The sequence below is a fragment of the Meriones unguiculatus genome, chromosome X (genome assembly GCF_030254825.1).
Source record: "Meriones unguiculatus strain TT.TT164.6M chromosome X, Bangor_MerUng_6.1, whole genome shotgun sequence".
Lineage (NCBI taxonomy): Eukaryota > Metazoa > Chordata > Mammalia > Rodentia > Muridae > Meriones > Meriones unguiculatus.
The window spans coordinates 57,266,944-57,281,656 of record NC_083369.1 but is presented as its reverse complement, the minus strand read 5'-3'; positions in this window follow the sequence as shown (position 1 = coordinate 57,281,656).

Below are 14,713 nucleotides of genomic sequence, written 5' to 3'. Positions count from 1 at the left end.
TCACCTGCATCTCCAACATGCTCCAACCTCCAGCCAGTTTGATCCCCAAAATTTTGGTTACTACCAGATGTTCACTGCATACCTAATAAGTATAGCCATATTAAACCACAGATCCTGTCACTAAGTAAGCATGTGAATTGGGAAGAGAGTATTTGCTATGTAGCAGCTCACTGTGTAACTCTAGAAGTCATAGAATTTACTCTTTTGCCTAGACTGGACTAACTAACATGTAGTCCAAGAGCTGAGGTAACAGGCATATGCCACAACAGCCCCTTTTTATTGCTTTTTTTCCTTTTGTTTTGCTTTGTTGACTCCCTGGCTTTTCTCTTTTTATGTTGTATCATTTATTTTATTTTAAATTTTACACATTATCACTATACGCTCCTCACTGAACTGGTAGTCCCTAAGCACCCATGAAGACCTGCTCCTGTTTGGAATCTCCCACTGTACATTGTATGTATGTAAATCCCACTTTCATTGTGGGTTTTATGAACAGAATCTAGATACAGACACATGCCAGGTAGGAGTTCTACCACTGAGCTATCTCCCCAGCCCGAAAGGTTTCATATGCTAATAATATGAAATTGGTAACTGGAAAGGAAAGGATACATGCCAATACTGACTTAAGCATTATAAAAATGGCAAAATTAATAATCTGTCAACTGATGGATAAAGAATTTTGTGTAAAATATACAATGGAACAAAAGCCTTCAAAAAGAAGTAAATTCTGAGACTGGTTTGCTCAGTTGCTGAAGTGATAAAGCCCATAAAATGCTTGCTTTGTAAGAACAAGGACCTTAATGCTATCCTCAGAACCCAAGTACAAAAGACTGGGCCAGGGACTATGGAGAGGTCTCAGTCTTTAAAGTGCTTGTCCTGTAAGTATGATGATCTAAATCAACCTCACAAATCCACATAAAAATTCCTGGAGGGGTAATTTATAATTCCACCCCTAGGAAGCCGGACCACAGAAGCTCTACAGGGTGCTGGCCAGCCAAACTAAGTGAATCCTGAGCTCCTCATTCACTGTGTGATTCTTTCCCAAAAATATGACACTTTAAGGTACCCCAAATCAGTCTCTGTATGCCATATGGTGCATATTCACACATGTCTGAACATGGTCCAGGAATGGAGTTGTGTGAGGAGGATTCTGAGTGTTTGTACGTACATTCAAAGAAAACAAGAGTCTTGTGACCTTAGTTCCTTCAAAACACAGAATTGTTCTTGGAATGTGTTTTTGTGCTTCTCCAGATATAGCAGATAGGAGTGAATAGAAGTCAGATTACTCATTATTGTTTACTGCTGATGTTCAATTAAATATGTAAACTATCCTTTATATGCCTCTTCAGAAAAACATGTTTTGCCATATGTGGCTTGTCCTTGTGATTGTGAACAGCTTGAACTCATGAGAATTAATTTTACTCAGGTGCTTTTTCTTAGCCCTCACAGTATAAATTGTCTGATGATCTGAATAAAGTTGACTGCTGCATGAGACTCTACTCTGCCTCATTTATCAGCTCCATTCTCCCAGGCCAGTGCCTCTAGAGTGGACAGAAATAGATGGACATGGATACACACACACACATACACACACACACACACACACACACGCTGCCCATAGGGCTGAAGAGATGGTTCAGCAGTTAAGAGCACTTGTTTTTCACCCACAGGGTGGCTTACAACTGTCTGTAAGTCTAGTTCCAAGAGACTGAAACTCTCCTCCCCAACCTCCAGGAATACATATGGTACAAAGACACACATATGAGCAGAACATTAATACACATAAAATAAAACAAATAAATTATTTTTAATATGTTGGCCTTAGGCCTAGGTAGATGAAGACAGGAAGACCCCTTGGGTTCATGCCTACATGAGGGGTTCCAAGCCACTGAGAGACCCTATCTAAAGAATAAAATTGTACATATGGCCTGATGAATAATGTAGGAAACTGTCCTCCAGGAAGAGTCTTACTGGGGAGACACAACAAACACATGTCTATTCACCTCAGAAAGGGAACCTACAGTGATCTAAAGTAACGACTGCATCAAAGTCTGCATAGGTGAACCAGTGAGTTTTTCCTGGAGTTACTCACAGCAATAATTGGGAGGGATTACTTACAAGGAGCAGAAGTGACTCAAAAGCAGCTGTATCACCAAAGCCCACCTCAACATAGGTGATGTTCACCAAGGCTTCTAGTAACCCTGGAGCTCTTCCCAGCTTGCAGGTAGCTTGATGGTTTGAGAATATCTTTTCTCTCAAGTTGGGTTTAGCAGTCTCCACACCCAGCAGTTGTTTACTCCTTTTTATACTGCTAGAAAGGCCCTCAAAAATCTTCCAGTTTTCTGTTCTCTCAGACATTTGTCTGTTCACAAGACTTCTTGGACCCTCCTGGACAGAATATTTTAATTTAGAGGAAACCACCATACAAAAGTATGTAGTGCACATTTGCCTACAAAAAAAAGGGATCCCATGCAGACACATGTCCACACATATGCACTTATCTTGCCACATCAAAGGAAGTAAATTCTTTTCTTTGCAACAGCATACAAGAAATATATATGAAGTGAAAACAGCCGGGCCTTCACAGAAGGAGAAATTCTCTATCTTCTCACATGTTGTAGGAATCTAAATCACATATATTCATGGTAGCAGAATTGAATAATGTATCTAGAGGGTGTGGAAATTGGAGATTAAGGACACAGGAAAGATGATAATCAGAGTGGGTTGAATTTTCAATTAGATATGAGGAATGTTTTAAGATTACTGCAATGTACAGGGACTAGTATTTTTTTTTGTTCTTTTTCATTTCTGTTTATTTACTTTGCATCCCAAGGGTGCCCCTCCCATCTCCTCCCAGTTTCCCTCCTTCCCCTCGTCCTTTCCCCCCAGAAACAGGGAGACCCCCCCTCCCTTCTCTCAATCCTCCCAAACACATCAAGTCACATCAGGACTAAGCATATCCTTATTCCCTGGGGCCAGACAAGACAGCCCTACCAGGGGAAAGTGATCCAAAATCAGGCAATAGAGTCCATGTTAGAAACAGCCCCCTCCCCGAACACACACAGACACTTGGCAAGCGACCCACATGAAGACTAAGCTCCCCATCGGCCACATAGGTACAGTAGGCCTAGGTCCAGACTGTGCATGCTCCTTAGCTGATATCTCAGTCTTGTAATTATCCATAGGTCTGGGTCAGTTGTCTCTCTTGGTCTTCTCATGAGGTTCCTGTCCCCCCACCCCAGTTCCTTCCATCTTTCTCTCAACATTTCCACAGGACCCCCGGAACTCCATTCCATGCTTAGCTGCAAGTCCCAGTATCTGTTCCAATCCACTGTTGGCTGTAGACTCCCAGGCAACTGGTAGGCTTCTGTCTACAAGTATAACAAAGCATCATTAATAGTGTGAGGGGCTGGCTCTCTACCGTGGGGTGGGTCTCAGGTTGGTCCAATCATTGGTTGGACATTCCCTCAATCTTTGTTCCCTTTTTATCTCTGCACTTCTTGTAGGCAGGGTAATTTTTGGATCAAAGGTTTTGTAGGTGGGTTATTGTTCCCCTCCTTCCACTAGTCCTGCCTGGCTAAAGAAGTGATCACTTCAGTCTTCATGTCACCACATCTTATGAGTCTGAGCTAGAGTCACATCCATATCCTCCCAGGAGCCTATCCTGTAGCAGGCCTCCAGCTTGACAAATCGTTTCCCCCCCTCAGTTTCCCTTCTTGTTCTTTACCCTCTTACCTCTTACACCTGTTCTCCCCACATCTGCTCCCCACCTTTGTTTTCCTCCCTATTCCATCTCCTGCCCAGTTCCCTCTCTTTATTAATTTCCAATGTCTATTTTATTTCAACAGGGTGCCACAAAACTGCCAAGGAAACATTTCAAATGTTCATATCAGAAAACACCAATATTTTAGGTGTCAGATAAGTTAGTTCTCTTGATTTTATTATTCTATATTGAACACATATAATATTGTGCACCCATAAACATACACAACTTTTTAAAGTAAAAAAAATAGTGTAAGTAAAATATCAAAATAGTTTTTGTGCACCGTGAAAACAAAATGAATTTGCCCTTCTCTCTAATGTGCTATTATTCATATCTAACTATCCTTTCACACAGAGATCCTGTATAAGTGGAGCTAGAAATCAGGATTACTGAGGGAAATGCCATGCTAGCAGTAAAAATGAACCACAGCCAATACTTCTTTTCCTCTGGCACTAAGAGCAACACTCAATTTCTAGTTGTCATCAGTGAATCTACAGGCTTATTCTACAAGTGTCTGTTTATTGAATGTTGCTTCCTCTTTTTTTCTCTCCTTTAACACCACTAAGGAAAATGGGAGACAAACTGAGAATTTCTGGTTCTCCAGATTCTGCCAAAACTATAGTTAGATTAAAATTCATGGGAGCTGAAGAAATGGCTCAACAGTTAAGAGCACTTGCTCATCTTCCAAAAGATTGGAGTCCAGTTTCCAGGATCCACATCAGATGGCTAACAACTGCCTATAACTTCAGCTCCAGAGGATCCAGCTCTTCTGGAGTCTGAGGTTGCTAGCACTCATGTGCACAGACACAAACACCAACACAAATAGTCTTTAAAATAATTAAATCTTTTATATACTCATATCTATGTATACATACATAATGTGGTTTTATAGATTTGTTTATGTCAATGTGGAAGACCATTCTCATCTAATCCAGGCCTATGGCCATGGGCTTCAGCGACACTTTCAGGTTCCCCGGCGTCAGCTCAGGAGACTAGTAGTGCCATTGCCAGGAAAATTATTTAAGATTTACATTCAGGTGCCCACCCCATAGCCAGCCAACTCAGCATTCTTTGTACTGCTGGCTTGGAGGCACAGAGAAATTTCAAAAGCACTAACTTTTACTGCCATAAGTGCAATTGTTTTTCTGGTGAACAAAGAAGCAGGTTGGATTATACAAAATAATTTAAAATATGTTTAGACTTTGGGGCAGACACACAGTTCACAGTTTCGAGTCTGAGTTGGCTGGGAGAAAAATGGGAATGATTTCAATATTCATGCGAGCTAAGCCCATCCTTGAGTTCCTGCAAAGCTGTTCTGACTAGACAATATAGGCTCTTCATGGAATGGAAAACAGTACCTATTATCAAATAAAATAGATTCTTTAGCAGGGGTCCAGCTATTACGTGCACAATTGGTCTGACCAGGATTAAGTTATTTTGAGACAGAAGTTACACTCTGTCAGTTCAAGTTGGTAGACAGAAACCTAAGTTTGTCAGAAACATGCCTGAAGGAGAGTTTTACCATATTTTTATCCTGAAATATGTTTAAGCACCACACTAAAGTTCCTGATACAGACTCCTACAGGGTAGGTCGGGTGGTCTCAGACAAGTTTTCCTGACACGATATGTGTCTGTGCTTTGAAGCAGATGGGAACTGGTAGGCTGCAAAGGGCAAAAATAAAATGTTACTCCTTTTGCTCATCCAGAGCTTCAAACACAGTATTTATAAAAGCAGCCCGTCTGGCACTTTCAATTCAAATCAACCTGTCTACTAGCAGTAGAACCTGAAACCAAGGCACTAAACTCATTCTGTCCAGACACAACTCAGATACGTGTGTTTGGGCCGGCAAACACACGTATCTTCCCTTGATCTGTCTGCTGTTCTCTTCCCTTAGATCCTGCCAGCCACTCACCCCAATAAAAAGTTGAAAATGCTCCAATCTCAACAACATACTAGAAACATCGATATGCTGCACCAGGAGACTTCATCACTGTTCCTCCGTCTCTTCCCCTTCCTCCTTGTAGTCACCTCTCACTTTGGCTCCCAGTTTTCTGCACCCCTGGTAGCTGGTTGTTCCATGACTTATCCTTTCCTCTTCTGCCATCTCTGGCTTCACTGGCCTCGCCCAGAGGCTTCAGGGAAGGTTGCTACTAACTAGAAGTTCACACCAAACACAGTGCCATAGAATCACATCACACATCCCCAGGCTATTCCAACCTCCAAACTGGGTTTGACCCTATGGAGTTCCTAGGCATTGGCAGGCCAACTGGTTTTTGCACCTGGGCAACTTTTATACTTAAACATATAAAATGCTTAGCCTGCCCCCTTTTCATTTGATAACATTTCCCTAAATCTGTGTTTAAGGTACACTCTTATTATTCATTCTGAAGTGGGAATTCATTTACCTCTTCAGTGAGCAGTATTTTGTGAGATGTTTTAGCTGCTGTTTTCACCACTGTGTTATGTTCACTGGGTTCAGCATGGTGCTGTAGCTTCATGTTTGACTTTCATCATATACCTAAGCAACAGAGATGTTTATTAATCTTAGTTTCTGGCATAGAATCCCCACTGTTGTGCTATATTTGTACTTTTGCTTGGGTGGGTTTTTGTTTGTTTGTTTTGTTTTGTTTTAGGTAGAAAGTCAATATGTATCCCTGCCTGCCTTTCTCATACCCACAGTCGCCCTTCAGTCTCTGAGTCCCAAGCTATGGGATTATACACCCAAACACCACATGTTCAACTGATAGTTTTGACAACACAGAGCCATCTCATTTAAGCAAAATACAATCCACCCAACTCTAAAATAACTAGGGAAGAAGGAAGAAAATAACATGACATTATCTACAAAGATTGTTGGATTTGAACTTCAAACCAACAAAAGTAACCATAGATAAACAGAATTATTCCAAAGTAAGGCCCTCTGCATGGTAAAGAAGACAATTAAGAGTACATAGAAAACATCCAGATGGTAAACAAAAAAAAAAATTGAAAGATAGCAGTTAAGAGGTTTGATATCATTATCTATAAAGAACACAACTCTATATACAGGAGGAGAAAAAAAAAAACAACTCAAATTTAAAATGACTAAAAATCCTCAATAGATTTCTAACAGGCCCCCAGGCCTTACCACAACCGACACCATGTTAGAGGCACCATTCTGACCTTAAAACCTAGCAAGTAGGCCTCAATACCTGCCAAAATGGGAACAAAGACCTAATCCACCAAATGCCTAGTCTGTACTTCAAGAAAATCCCCCAAATATCCTAACCTTGTTTTTTGGCTTCTATAGTTCTGCTTCTTGCTATATGAAGTGTTTTTGTGCATAAAAAAACAAGGAACTGTAAGTGCAGGGCTGCATGATTTGGACACGTTCCCTGTGCAGCTGACAACTGGCTAGAAAAGACTGGCTTTTCAGCTTTACGAGTGTGCTGTGGTGGTCTCCAATGGGCTTCCTTGTAACAATATCACTACCAGTGAAATTATAAGTAGTTGATTTCTCTGTAGTTTGTTGTTGTTTTGTCTTGGACAAGGTCTCCTTATAGGGCAGGTTTGCCTTTAAATTGTCCTCTTCCTTCCTTTGCTTCCCAAGTGCTGAAATTAGAGGCATGTTAGACAGGGCTCTACTAATGACAAGCTGTTTCTATTATGCTGAGGAAACAGCTCATTCAATAAAGTGCTTGCTATGCATAATGCATGAGAACCTGAGTACAATCCTTAGAACTCACTTAAAACTGAAGTGTGTGTGGTGGTTCCTACCACTGAGGGGGGGCACACAGAAATAGACAAATCCCTAGAGCTTGCTGGCTCGCCAGCCTAGTTTAACTGGTGAATCCCAGGCCTGGAGGAGATCCTGTCTCAAAAAACAAAGTAAATCTCAGTGTGGTGAGTGGTTAGTCCATGCATTTGGTAAGCAGAGGCAGGCAGATCTTTTTCAGTTTGAGACCAGACAGAACTACATAATAAGACCCTGTCTCAAAAGACAAGCGAAAATAAGGTGCTTGGTTCATAAGGAATGACACAAGGTTGACTTTTGACACACACAGGCATCAGTATACATGCACATACACACAAAAAAATTCTTCTCCATGTCATATAAAAAAAATCATTTGGGAGTGTTATAGGCTTCCTACAGCTCCCTACTGGTGTGGGTCCCCAGGAATTAGGATTCCCACAAGAGACACCATTTGGGGGAAATGGGGTATCTGGTACATGGAAGAAGAGCCATTTCCCAATTCTTATAACCTTGATTCCATAGCTCAACATACAGATTTGTATTTCCTAATAGTTGGATCATTGTTTCTATAATCTGTAACACTGCTATGGGTAAGGTGGAGACTGATTGAGAAGGTCTTTCCTCAGTTTTAATTAAAATTGTGGAGAAATTCAGCTCTATATAAGTAAATGATATTTTTCTTATCATTTGTGAGGGAGCCCTGTGGCCCAGGTCATCGGGAACACTACTTGGTAGTTTGCACTAAAGCCCTCTAGTAACACTTTCATGTTTACATGCCACCTCTGTTGCAGGCTGTGTTCAGATATTTGGCATTGCAGCATAAAGGTGTGGGTGCTAGGGATATGCTGGGCCACATTCCTAGCTAGCTGATACATATGTGAGACACAAGCTGGCTAGGAATGATAGCTTAACAGTTTTCCAAGGATGGAACAGTTTCCAAGGAAAACAGTTTTCCTATGGCCAGTGCTTTTTCCTGGAAACTGTTAAAATTTCACATTCTAGGAAGCATACCCACCAAATAGATGAAAGAACCCTATTACTGAAGCCAAGCAGCCTGTGTCTTAACAAATCTGCCAGATGATTAGGATGCCCAGAGAAATTTAAGCAGTAATTTGGATTACCTGGTATATTCTTGTTTCTCTCATTAATAAGCAAGAGGACAGGCTGTGGTCAGAATCTTTAAAAGCTTGCTTAAGGTTTTAAGAATGAAGGATTTCATGCTGTCAAATGACTTGGCTTAAGAAACAAAGAACTAACAGGAACCCTACAAGGAGACCAACAAAGCTAAATAATGTGAGTCCAGGGGGTCCTGCAGAGACTGATGCAGCAACCAAGGACCATACATGGAGAGGACCTAGACTTCCTGCTCAGATGTAGCCAATAGGCAGCCCAGTCACCATGTGAGTTCTCTAGTAAGGGGACCAGGGGCTGTCTCTGACATGGACTCTGTTGCCCCCTCTTTGATCACTTCCCCCAGCAGGGAGGCCTTTTCAGGCCACAAAGGAAGAGGATAAAAACAGTTCTGATGAGACTTGGTAGTCTCAGTTCAGATGGTAGGGGAGGAGGGCTCCCCCTTTCTGAGGACTAGGGGAGGGGGATAAGGGGAAAGAGGAAGGGAGGATGGGACCAGGAGGAAATAAGTGTGGGGGGGTCTACAATCTAAATGTAAAGTGAATAAATTACATATAAAAAAGACTGATTTTCCCAGAGGGGTTCTGCTCTTAACTACTTTGGGGCTTAAGTACTACTTGACAACCTTCATTCCCCACTCCCACCAAATAGCTACACCAAGAGCTAAACTCCCCAGAGGAAAGATGCCCCAAGGAAAGTTTTGCTTTATATTCTGTTCAAAAGAGGTGAACACAGTCCAATCAAAGAAAGCACTCTGCCAACCCTTTCCCAGGGGCAGTCTCTAGGTAGCTAACTCTTTGTGCTGTATTTGGTCTAATCCATAAATTAATGACAGCCCAGGGTTGTCATGCAGACCTGTAATCCCAGCACTCAAGGAGGCAGAGGCAGGCAGAGGCAGGCAGGTTGGTGTGAGTTCAAGACCAGCCTGGTCTATAAAGCGAGTCCAGGAAAACTGTCAGAATGTAAAGTGCAAAAATAAAGTCTAATTCCTCCCTCCCCCGCAGCTCACAGCCAATTACAGAAACCACAGAACACAGTAGATGTTAGTATTTAGGCAGCCTGCTTCTCGGTTGCCTAGTAACCTAGGATGTCATCATGTGTTCCCAGCCAGGTAGATGCACTTGGCAGGAGCAGTTCACCTGTGCAGAAGTATAAGTGGACCCCTTCCTCTTACCAGTCTCTCTGGTCTTGTGCTCTCTTGCTGTCTCCTGGTTTCTCCCTTTTCTCTATCAGGGCACACCTCTCCCTGCCACTGTGTCTCTCTCTTTCATTTTTCTCTCTATCACTCCACCTCCATCCAATAAACCTCTTTCATATAATATTTGTTGTGCACAACATAATTTCAGTAGGAGCATTTGATAATTTATATCACAAAACAACGATCCCACCAGAGGCCGAAGGAATATGAAACCAAGGAAGGGCCCAGATAATTTCATACAAATGCGACCTCTATTGAGTACTGGGCAGCAACAAGTTCTTATCTTCACTTCATCTTTTGATGTCCACCCTGGCATGCTGCTGGTCGCTTGCTGCAAACAATCCAAAAACAAAAACGAAACAAAAAACGGAGGCCAGCACACTGGTAACAGCTACACTCCCCACTGTGTTGTCATCAACCATCCCCAGGAGTTAGTCTGTCTCTTATTGCTTCTCCTCCCCACACCCACTCCCAACACCGCCTTCAGTTCCCATTTCTTTGCACCTTACGGGGCTGGAGACTTTTAGCTTTGAAGTGGAAAGACGCACTGCAACATCCTGCCTTGTCATTTTCTCTGAGATCTACCAGCCCAGCCCTGCGGCCTCCGGGAAATGGGCTTCGGCAACAGCAGTGACTGTGGATGTGGCCACGCTGGGCTCAATCCCAGAGGACTCTGTGAAGGTCGCAGTCCTCGAGAGCTTCTCACAGCATCCTTCCCGAGCCACCCAGGACAATGTAGGGTGGATTGTTCTGTAGTCATCCCCAACCGTCTCCAATGTCTAACAGAGGTTTGACCCTGAGAGTTGCTAGGGGTTGGAGGGCTAACATATTGTTGCAGCCAAACATCTTTTATGCTCAAGCATATAAAATGACTGCCCTGCCTCTTTCCCTTTTGTTCGAGATTGAATCACAGTTCTTCTGTGATATGTTCACTGAACTTTAACTGCATGCCTTAAGTGCAGGGGTTGTTTATTTTATTGTGTTTGTAGGCAAGTGTGCCAAGGCACTCTCATGTGGAGTTCGGAAGACACTCTTCAGGAGTTGATTCTTTGCTCCTACTTTGTGGGATCTGGGAACTGAACCCAAGTCATCATGCTCTCATCTTCAGAGCCATCTCACTGACCCATAGGGATTTTTTGAACTGCAGTTTCTGGATTTGAATCTCCATTCACCCTCTATCAACCATGGTGTCTTGGGCAAATCAAGTAGATATTCAATTGGCTTTCTCTTCTGTACAATGAGTATACTAGAAGTACCTACTGTTAGTGTGCTAATAAGAAGAGAAACATTTTGTAGCACAAACTTAAGCAGTATATCAAGGTACATATAATTATGTTTAAAATTATGTTTGATCTTTAAATTATTTTATATGTATAGACTCTTGTTTGCATTGATGTCTGTGTACAAGTAGGTGTCTGTAATCCACAGAGGCCAGAAGACAGTGCTGAATAAATCCCTTGGAACTGGAGTTAGATAGTTGTGAGCCACCATGTGGTTGCTGGGAATCCAACCCAGGTCCTCTGGGAGAGCCACCAGTACTCTTAACCCCTGAGACAACTCACCAGATTCATAATTAAAAAAACAAAACGATTTTATTTTCTGTATATGTGTGTTTTGTTTGCAAGTATGCGTGTGCACTACATGTATGCCTTGTGACCACAGAGGCCAGAAAGTTTTATGGAAAATTGTGAGACACCATATGGGTGCTGGGAACCAAGCCTGAGTCCTCTGCAAGAGCAGCAAGAGCTCCTAACTGACGAGCCATCTCTCCAGGATTTGGCAATTATAATTCTTGGAATTGATGGGATTATAGTCTCACCTAACTTAGGTGGTTGCCCATGCATAAGAAGGATAATAATGTTTGTTAGAGGAACTATGGAGCAGACAATATGGCAGTGATACAAAACAATAAAACCCATTGTTGCTTAATCCTCCCAATAACACTTTGGTGGTAGTTTAATATGTTGTCTATTGCTCTCCTTCCTTTGAATTTGTTTTGTGGGGAATTTTTTTGTTTAATTTTTCCCAGTGAGAATTGATTCCATGGCTTCAGGCACGGTAGGCTAGTGTTCTCCCATTGAATTACATCACCAGCTAATCCTGTTGATTTTTGAAGCAGCAGGTTTGAAAATTCATTTTACTCAGCTTGCAAAGAAGTCAATGCCCTGCAAATTGCCACAGTTCAAGAATAATTTCAGCCTATACTTTAGTTCAAATAAATCCACTTGTGGCTGGGGAGATAAATCATACCATAGAAGAACTTGTTGCAAGAATGTGTGAGGACCTGAGTTCAAATCTCCAACTCTCATGTAAAAATCTGTTAAACCTATCAAAATCCTGGTTCAGTGAAAGAACACGATGTCTTAAGGGAATAAGGTGGAGTGTGGGGATGGGGACACTTAAAGAAAAAAAAGTACAGGTATATCACCGTACTTTTCAAATGTCATCAAGAAAAGGACCATTAATAAAAGTATACTAAATTGCTGCTCCTCCCCCATAACATGCTCAAGACTTGTGCCAGTACACATTAAGGTCAGACTTATCTTTTGAACATAAGGATAGCCATCAATAAAGATCTGTCTCATGAAAGCTGGTCACCTAGGCTAGGAGTAAAATAGCACTGTTCACGAATACCTACCAAATTCCCTTAAGCCATGCAGACCTCAGTACTGCCTATTTTACTTCAGGCTACTGAGAGTAAAAGTGCAAGACCCTCACTTCGCTCTGTTCTTTATAGAACATATAGGATAGATTATGACGCGAAGAGACTGTGCAATAAATACTCCTGTTGCCAGCCAATATTTAAGTAATTTCTACAGTATTACTCTGCAGATTTGGCTTCATAATAAGTTCTTAGCTAGTCTAGACTGCCACATAGTGGCACAGGTCTATAATCCAATAATCAATGAGCACAGACAGGCAGGAGTATCATCAGTTTCAGGCTCTCCTGGGCTATATAGAAAAACATATTTGTTTGGTTAGCTCTGGGGGGGAATTGAAAACAAAGCATCACAGATGGCAGCAATTATTTTACCATTGAGCTAAAAATCAGTTATGATTCACAAGACACAGCAGCCTTCACTATGCAATCAGTGAACATATTGGGTAAGACTAATGGTAAGACTGAAAAATGCAGCTTAAAATGATCTGATTTTTAAAATATACATTTGCAAGCATGAAAATTTAGTGACATCTGACATCTTATTCACTTTTCCCCAAACATGTATATTAGATGGATTTGATATAGTTACCTATGTTAATCTCAGTAAATCAAAACAAATTTTTTCCCACAATAAAGAACCCAATACAATAATTTTATTGGGATTATCCTTGCAAATCACTTTCATCTATATAAAGGACCCAGTCTTATCTGAAAACTTATTTCAGAGTACATTTAAAAATATTCCTTTTGGTATGGCTTTTTGTAATTACTTTGCTTTAAAAATTATTTATATTTGTTTATTATACTGTAACTTATTTTAATTAATTTAAATAGTTTGTTGTTTATAAAAATATACTCATCATCACCCCTCCAAAATCGTATTATAAAAAGATTTTTTGGCTCAGTAACTGAAATAAACAGTTTTTATAAGAAAATTTGATTAAATTAAAAAATTGTACTTATCTGGAATGTTGGAATTTTTTTTTGAAATCCCTCATTTAGTATTTCTAATAGTTTTCTCATTTATGAAAGAAATACAGTTCTTGATCATAATAAACCTATTTTGTTTTAATTTTTTTGTTACTTTTCAAAAAGTACCTAACTCTTGTTTTCCATTGCTAACTATCATAATTATTGAAGTTTTCTGACAGTTTTTTCTTGCTAAGTCTGATTTCTAAATGTAAAATGGAATACCATTCAAGATCGTGTTTTACAAGTACATTTTGATACTTTCAGAGGCTCATGGATGACAATAAGAGACTTTTTTTTTTGCTTTATCAAAGTAAAATTGGACAGTAAATTCCAAAGTAAATTGGAAGCAATTATATTTACTTGATGTTCCTGATGATGATAGCATAGGTAGTGTTGACCAAGCAGAAGAGATGTCAAAAAAGGGTCAATACCACCCATGTTAAATGTGTATAAAATGCTATAAAATTTTCAGAAAGGTGTTTTGTGGAAGATTACCAGTGATATCACAGTTTATCTGAGTACTGGTGGTGCTTTTTCTGATCACACAAAGCAACCACAGCAGAGTATTATCAAGCATAATTTCAGTCATAACTATTAATAAAAGCCATACTTGTTTACAATATTTTATTTATTTTAATCTACCATTTTTAGGTCACTGTTTAAGGTTTTGGTTTTGGTTTGTTTTGGTTTGTTTTTTTGAGATAGGGTTTCTCTGTGTAGCCTTGGCTGCCCTGGATTCCCTTTGTAGGCCAGGCTGACCTCAAAATAACAGAGATCTACCTGCCTCTGCCTCTCTGAGTGCTAGGTCAGTGGTCTTTAATTAGGTATCCACGAGAAATTTAGGATATTTAATTAGATAAAGATTTTTTTGGACTTGCTGGAAAATAACTAATTTATTTAGTTGATGTTATTGCTATTTTCTATATATTTGATGTTCCTGTGGTATTATACTTTATATTCTAATGTTTTTGCATCTGTAAATGTTGTAAATGTTGTAGTCTATTCCGGAGACTTGGGAGGCTGAGGCAGGAAGATACGAGGTTCTGGCCTAGAATAAATAGGAAATTTAAGGCCAGTTTTTGCAACTAACTTAGCAAGACTCTCTCAAAAATTAAAAACAAAACAATATATATATATTGTTACTTTTCAAAAAGTACCTAACTCTTGTTTTCCATTGCTAACTATCATAATTATTGAAGTTTTCTGACAGTTTTTTCTTGCTAAGTCTGATTTCTAAATGTAAAATGGAATAC